The sequence below is a fragment of the Jaculus jaculus genome (assembly GCF_020740685.1).
Source record: "Jaculus jaculus isolate mJacJac1 chromosome Y unlocalized genomic scaffold, mJacJac1.mat.Y.cur SUPER_Y_unloc_2, whole genome shotgun sequence".
In the NCBI taxonomy this organism is placed as follows: Eukaryota; Metazoa; Chordata; class Mammalia; order Rodentia; family Dipodidae; genus Jaculus; species Jaculus jaculus.
The window spans coordinates 1,398,320-1,404,896 of NW_025423387.1; the positions used below are offsets into that span (position 1 = coordinate 1,398,320).

At 41.0% G+C, this 6,577-nt stretch overlaps 1 pseudogene; it reads left to right on the forward strand.

Moving 5' to 3' along the window:
* The first annotated feature begins 3,973 nt into the window (after window positions 1-3,973).
* Window positions 3,974-4,451, forward strand: LOC123457172 (annotated as a pseudogene).
* The last annotated feature ends 2,126 nt before the right edge of the window (window positions 4,452-6,577 follow it).

Below are 6,577 nucleotides of genomic sequence, written 5' to 3' on the forward strand. Positions count from 1 at the left end.
TGCCTCAGACCACCAAGGTCATAGGAGGCTGATACCACACTCTGTTACCCCCACCTAAGGAATTGCACAAGTGCTGACCTCCAAGGTCACAGGAGACTGGTACCATACTCTGCTACTCCCACCCAAGGACCTGCGCAAACGCTGACCACCAAGGTCATAGTCATAAGAGAGTGATTGGTCCATGCTTGAGCAAAGTAAACTAACTGGCTTAGAAACTGTGGGGTGGCACAAACTGACTGGCTAACACCCTGCAGGGGCTCCTGATATTAAATAATGATTGGTCTAATACACAGGCTTTGTTAGAAACCCTATAAAAACTACCCCATTCCTGCATTCGGGGCTCTGCAGTCCTCTACCCCTGTGCGGTGTACGACTGTGGGCCCCAGCGTGCTTGGAATAAAATCCTCTTGCAGTTTGCATCAAGACCGCTTCTCGTGAGTGAGTGATTTGGGGTGTCGCCTTATCTGGGCAGAGCGTGGGGACCCCCTGGGGGCGTTTTTTCCCACAGTAGTATGTTGCCCTAGCATAGGCTAACCTAGAATTTGATCTGTAGAATCAGGATGGCTTCAAACTCATGGCAATAATCCTATCTTGGCATCCTGAGTACTGGGATTAACAATGTGTGTTGGCACACCAGAAAATTTTTACTTGGAAATGCAGAGTGGTCTTACCAGTGTTCTCTGAAACTGAAGACAGGCAGTTTCAGCCCTGTGGTAGAACCTGGTCTTCTATTCTCTCCACCAAGAAGGTCAGTGACTCATAGATGGTGAGGGGAAGTTTAGGAGTTGATACAATAAGAATATGATATGGTAGTCTGATCTGAGGAGTCCCTAATCCTCATGGGCAAAACTAGGCCGCTGACCTGTAACATATCAGGACACATATCAGTAGATTTGAAAGGGGTCCTTACAAAGCTTTGAACCATGCCTCTGGTGACAAGCTGCAGCCCAGAAAGATTATGGGACTCAGACTAGTCTATGCAGCTCTTGCATATCCAAGCACAGAAAGAAGTTATGACACAGACACATTTCTGGCTCCCATTCTAGGTCACTCTCATGTGACCAAGCTGTCTTCTCAAGTCCTACAGTATGTAAATTTATCCCAGTGGAGCAATAGTCAGCACACACAGCTCATCTTAAAGAGCCTTGAGTGACTCTGAGAAGACAGGACATAAGACAAGAGATGTAAAACTGATAGCAGGAATGCATGCTATGACAGTTCTAACAATTCATAAATTCTCCTGGCTAACTATTAATTTATGAAGCATTCCCCTATTTCCCATAGGGCTCCCCTTAACTTCATAGCCATGCCATTGGCATTTGGGGTTTTTCTCCCCCCTGTGACTTAGTCATGAGTCTTAGGCACTGTGTATGGTCACATATGGCTCTCCCCATCACCCTCACAGTCTTCAAAGTCAGTCTATAACTGTGTTGCCAAATCAATAGCTTCCTCCTCTCACAATTACTGTTTTTCATTACTCCATACAAACTTCAGCCACCACTGTATTACACTCTTTAAGGGAAACACCAAACCTGAGTCTAAATCTCTCTGGTCACACCATTCATTGATATTTCCCATACAACAAAGTCTACAGTTTTCTGCTCCACCACTCACTACATTTCATCTTTCTCCACAGTCAACAGCACCATCCTCTTGTAGTCACTACCTGGGAGCTCACATGACAGTATGCAGTTCCTTCAACTACAAACTGCTTTTAATGACTACTGACTAAAATAATGAAAAGCAATAAATGTAGGAGAACCTCATACACTGTAGAGGGAATTGAGTGTTGAGGGTGAGATGGATGTAGGATGAAATGACCAGCAAAGAATATTTCAAGAGAGTCAAGAGACTAGTAGTAGTAATGAAAAGTTATATGGGAAATACAGATTGGAAGGAGTTACAAAAAGTAGTAAGTGTTGAAGGGAGTGGCTGTTTTTGTAGGGTATAGTGTCACCTAACTAAGACTACTGTTTCACAGAATGCCGGGTAAGAGCTGATGGACACTCTAGAGGCTGGGATCTGTGAGGGCAGCTTTGAGCTGTTTGTAGCATTAGCTTTATTGGAGAAAACCCCAAGATGTTCATTGCAAAAACAGAATGGGAGTAAAGATAAAACGTTACACAAAGTTATTGTTAAATGTTATTACAAAAAAAGGCACAAGGTCACATAGGTAATGTAGGCAGAACTGAGATAAGACACATTCTATGATATGTAATCACAAAGGTATTTAGAATCAGAGAAGTACAGGAAGGCCATAATATATTGCACAGAGGAGTCATCCCACTCTCGAGATAACAGAAAACACCTACATTTTGCAATAAGGCCTATGGTAATGTTTCCTGAAACTTCTCCTTTATCTGTCAAGAAGATCACCTTGGGTAGTGATCTCCATTATGTGTTCCCAAAGGCAAGGGCAGCACAGGAGAATATATAACCAGTTCTATTTTTTTCCTTTTATATTCCATTTTCCATTTCCCCCTCCATATGACACTAAGTCAAATTCTTGACCTGTGAAGAACAGTGCCTTGGATGTTTTCATCTAAGTGGGTGTATTACATTCACAACACCATGAGTTTAACAGACTTTATCCTATTGTTTACATATCTACTTAGAGCATTAAGAATGGATGGTCTTACAGTAAGGCCTAAGAGCAGTAGCATCAGGGGTACAGCATTAGAAGAGGTAAGGGTAGTTAGCTATGGAGACCAACTAAACACAGACTGAAACAAATTATTAATGGCTTATCTCTGAAGTTTTATTTCTTTGATATTTTCTATGACTAAAGCCAGATTATTTTGAATTATTCCTCACTGATTGGCATAAAAGCAAGAAGTTTTATCTAAAGCCATATAAAGGCCCTTTAGCTGCATAAAAAAAAAATCTAATCCTCTTCTTTTTTGTTGCACTACTAATACTAAAGAATAAACTTCTTCCAGATGGCTAATGGAACTTTCTAAGTGTCCTGAGTCCTGGACTATTCATTATGCTAAGAGTTTTGTCTCCTACCACCAGAGATGCCGTGCCTAAAGCAATATCTCCAGCAATCCTAGCTCCTTGGTTTTTCCCACAAAGTGGTGACTATGCCAATATGTTCTCTGCCAGATGACCAATATCTTTCCAAGCAACTCATGGTCTAACTTACTTAGCAGCAAATAACCTGTTGTTATGCTCACACAAGTGCAATAGTGCCACACAGCCATAGTGGGAAACCAACTGCTCTTTGTTTGGCTAACTGATCCCCTCAGTGGGACAGGACTCATACCTGGAGCTGGAAAACAAGTCAGAACCATATCCAAACATGAGCCCACTCTCCATTATCTATATATCACCAATTGTGGGCTACATGAGGGCCTACACCTATTAAATTCTTTATTTTTTAAAAAAAGGGTTATCCCATTTGTTTGGTGCTAACTTACTCTCCATTGGAGAATCTGCTTCTCTTTTTCAGATAGACACAGATCTGAAAGAGAGAACCACCACATCATACCTCAAAAAGGCCCCAGCTGAAACTAAGAATAATTGGCAAAACAGGCAAGGGTGCTGTTTTCTTGGTGAACTGGGTACCAGCACAAGGGTGAAGGAGAACAACACAGAGAACAATCAACTCCTAGCAAATCAGATATCCAGAGACCCAGAGACACCCAACACCTCATCACTGAAGCAGACCAAAAATGAACCCAACATGGCTCAGGGAAAGTGTGTGGAAGAGGGAGCAGAAAGAATGTCAGAGCCACATGTTGGGTCATGATATGCAGAGACCTTTATCCTACCTATAACTGCGGGCAAGTCCAGAATGCATGACCCATATACCTCAACAAGGAGGGGTCAGGCAGAGGAGGTAGGACATGGAGAAGGCTGACAATGGTACCAGCTTGACTGTATTCACTGAGTACAAAACTAATTAGGAAAAAAAATTGAAGAACCAAGTGTAAAAAATATAGATACAATAAAAAAAAGATTCACATTACCTATGTTTCTTAACTATGTAAAACAGAAGAGGATTAATTCTCAAGATTTTCTTGCAGGGATCTCAGCCTCCTTCCCAATGCAGAACTCAGCATTATATAAGAACTGAGTTATGGTGCTCAAAGTCCAGAAATATAAGATATTCAAAATGTCTACTTTGGAGACTGGCAAGCATAGCCATGCAAAGGTTCGCCTGGTTGGTATTGATATTTGTTCTCAGGAAAGCTATGAGGATATCTGCTTAACAACTCATAATATGTATGTCCCCAGCATTGCAAGGTATGACTTGCAGCTGATTGGCATCCAGGATGGGTACCTGTCACTGACTCAGGACAGTGGGGAAGCACAAGAGGACCTTCATCTGGCTGAGGGAGACCAAGGAGATTGAGCAGAAGTTTGACTGTAGAGAAGAGATCCTGAACATGGTGCTGTAGTCCATGACAGAGGAGGCAGCTGTTGCACTCAAGATAATGGCAAAATAACTGGTTCCCAGGTGGTGGTGGCAGCACTGATTCAACACTTTAGAAACCTCTCTCTCCAGCCTGGTTCTGCATCTGTGGCCAGTGGCTGGACTCTATACAATTTATTTGACATTTTATTTTGGTTTTCCATACCTTTCCCCCACACTTTTGGGAAGCTCCTACCCCATCAACTACTCCCTTTACCAGTATATAGAGAGCCATGGCCTTGGGGAAGCTTCTCTGCTCTTCCCTTGCACTACAGCTCTGGTGGGGGAAAGGGCGTGGGTGCTGCTTGTGGTTTAGTTTTTTGGTTTTTTGGGGGGTTGGAGGTAGGGTGTTTTTCTTTTAATTCAATTTGGGATCAGAAAGCTGTGGATTCTGCCAAATGGTCCTTGTCCCCTTTCTATCACTTGCCCTGTTCTAGACCCTGTTCTCCATAACTCTTCACCACCAGGCACCTCTTGTACAGAATGGGGACCAGTCTCCTTCCCTGTCTATATTGTGTCTTTTCCCAAACCCTTTATGTGGAAATGAGCATGGAAGTGGCAAGGATCTATCAAAAGACTGAGTTGAAATTAAACTGTACTTACACTTGATAACATGTTATATGTGTTTTCCATTGAATTGTTACAACTACCTTTAGCAAACTAATTATATTTTAATTCACTTCAAATAGGTCCTTTCATTCAGGAAGGTGTAAAATCATGGAAAGTAAAATAGTAACAAAATTGAAATTAATGCATGCGGAGTCAAATATGTATGTGTTTATTAGGTAAACTAACCAGAATTTAGCATAATACCTTCTAAACTACTTAAATCTTAATTTATAACTTAACTTCTATGTATGAATCTTTCCAAAGAAGAAGAAACCTGCCACTGTTGTTGGAAATCTGGACACTAGTGTCTTGTTTACATGTTAAATAAATGTGACTATTAAATGTTAGGATTCAATATATTTTTACAGCATGAATTATGTGCGAGGTGGTACTGTTTTAATAGTCACTTGTATTTTTTCAACAATGTATACATTTACTGCATTGCTATGAATATTTCATATTAATAATGTTTACTAAATTCTGTTCCATCTAACATAGTATGGCTTGCAGAAGTTGAAATTTCATTAACATGACCACCATGGAATAAATGAAAGCACTTCACAAATGGTTGAGTAAATACTGTCATGCACCCATACCCACTACTTAAATTCTTCTATATGTATATCATAGGAAGTTGTATTTTTAGGGCTACATAAAAACCTCATTTTGTGATGTCATAGAAATAAAGAATAGAAAGAGCAGCTGTGTGGTGCAGTTCTCTTTCCCAATTGCCACTGAAAAACAGCATAGGTTTAAAAAATGTATATAAGAGAGAGAGAGAGAGAGAGGGAATGAGAGAGAGAGACAATTAGTGCACCAGCATCTCAGCTACTGGAATCAAACTCCAGGTGCTTTTTCCACCTAGAGGGAAAGTGTAAACTTGTTCATTTTTCACCAATGTGTGTCTAGTTATCATGATATCTGGAGAGTCAAATATGGATCCTTAGGCTTCAAAGGAAAGTATCTTGACTGCTAAGCCATTTCTCCAGTGCTGCTTGGAATTTTATTTGTAAGTCAGTGGGCTTTCCCATTGGTGCTAAATTGAATAGCTTTATTAGTGCAGAATCCTGCCAAGGGTTTACTAACTGGAGTTAATCTTGATTTTGTGTTCTGTCTTAGAAACATCTCTCCACTTCCACCTTCTCATCCCCTTTATTGGCTACTTCTTCCTCAGAAAGTTCAATCTGCAGGTATTTGATTACATATGGCAACAGTAGCAAAATAGCAACAGATTACAGCAAATAAAAGCCTAAAAGGGTGTAGCAGACAGCTTCAGGTTCACTGAAATGAACTTCCGGACTAGACATAGTTATGGAGGAAGGGATATTTATTGAAGGTTAGAGGTCCAAGGGAAGTTCTATAAATGGCAGAAGAAGTTGGCTTGCCTTCACAGAACCAAGCAGAGAGAGAGAATCACAAGCCAGAAAGCCAAAAGCCACATAGCACACTTTAGGAATGCCAGCTGGGCACACTTTGCATATCTTTATATTGAAATCTGAAACCCACCAAAAGACCTTAAGATCCACCCAGTGACACTGCCTCCATCCAGTG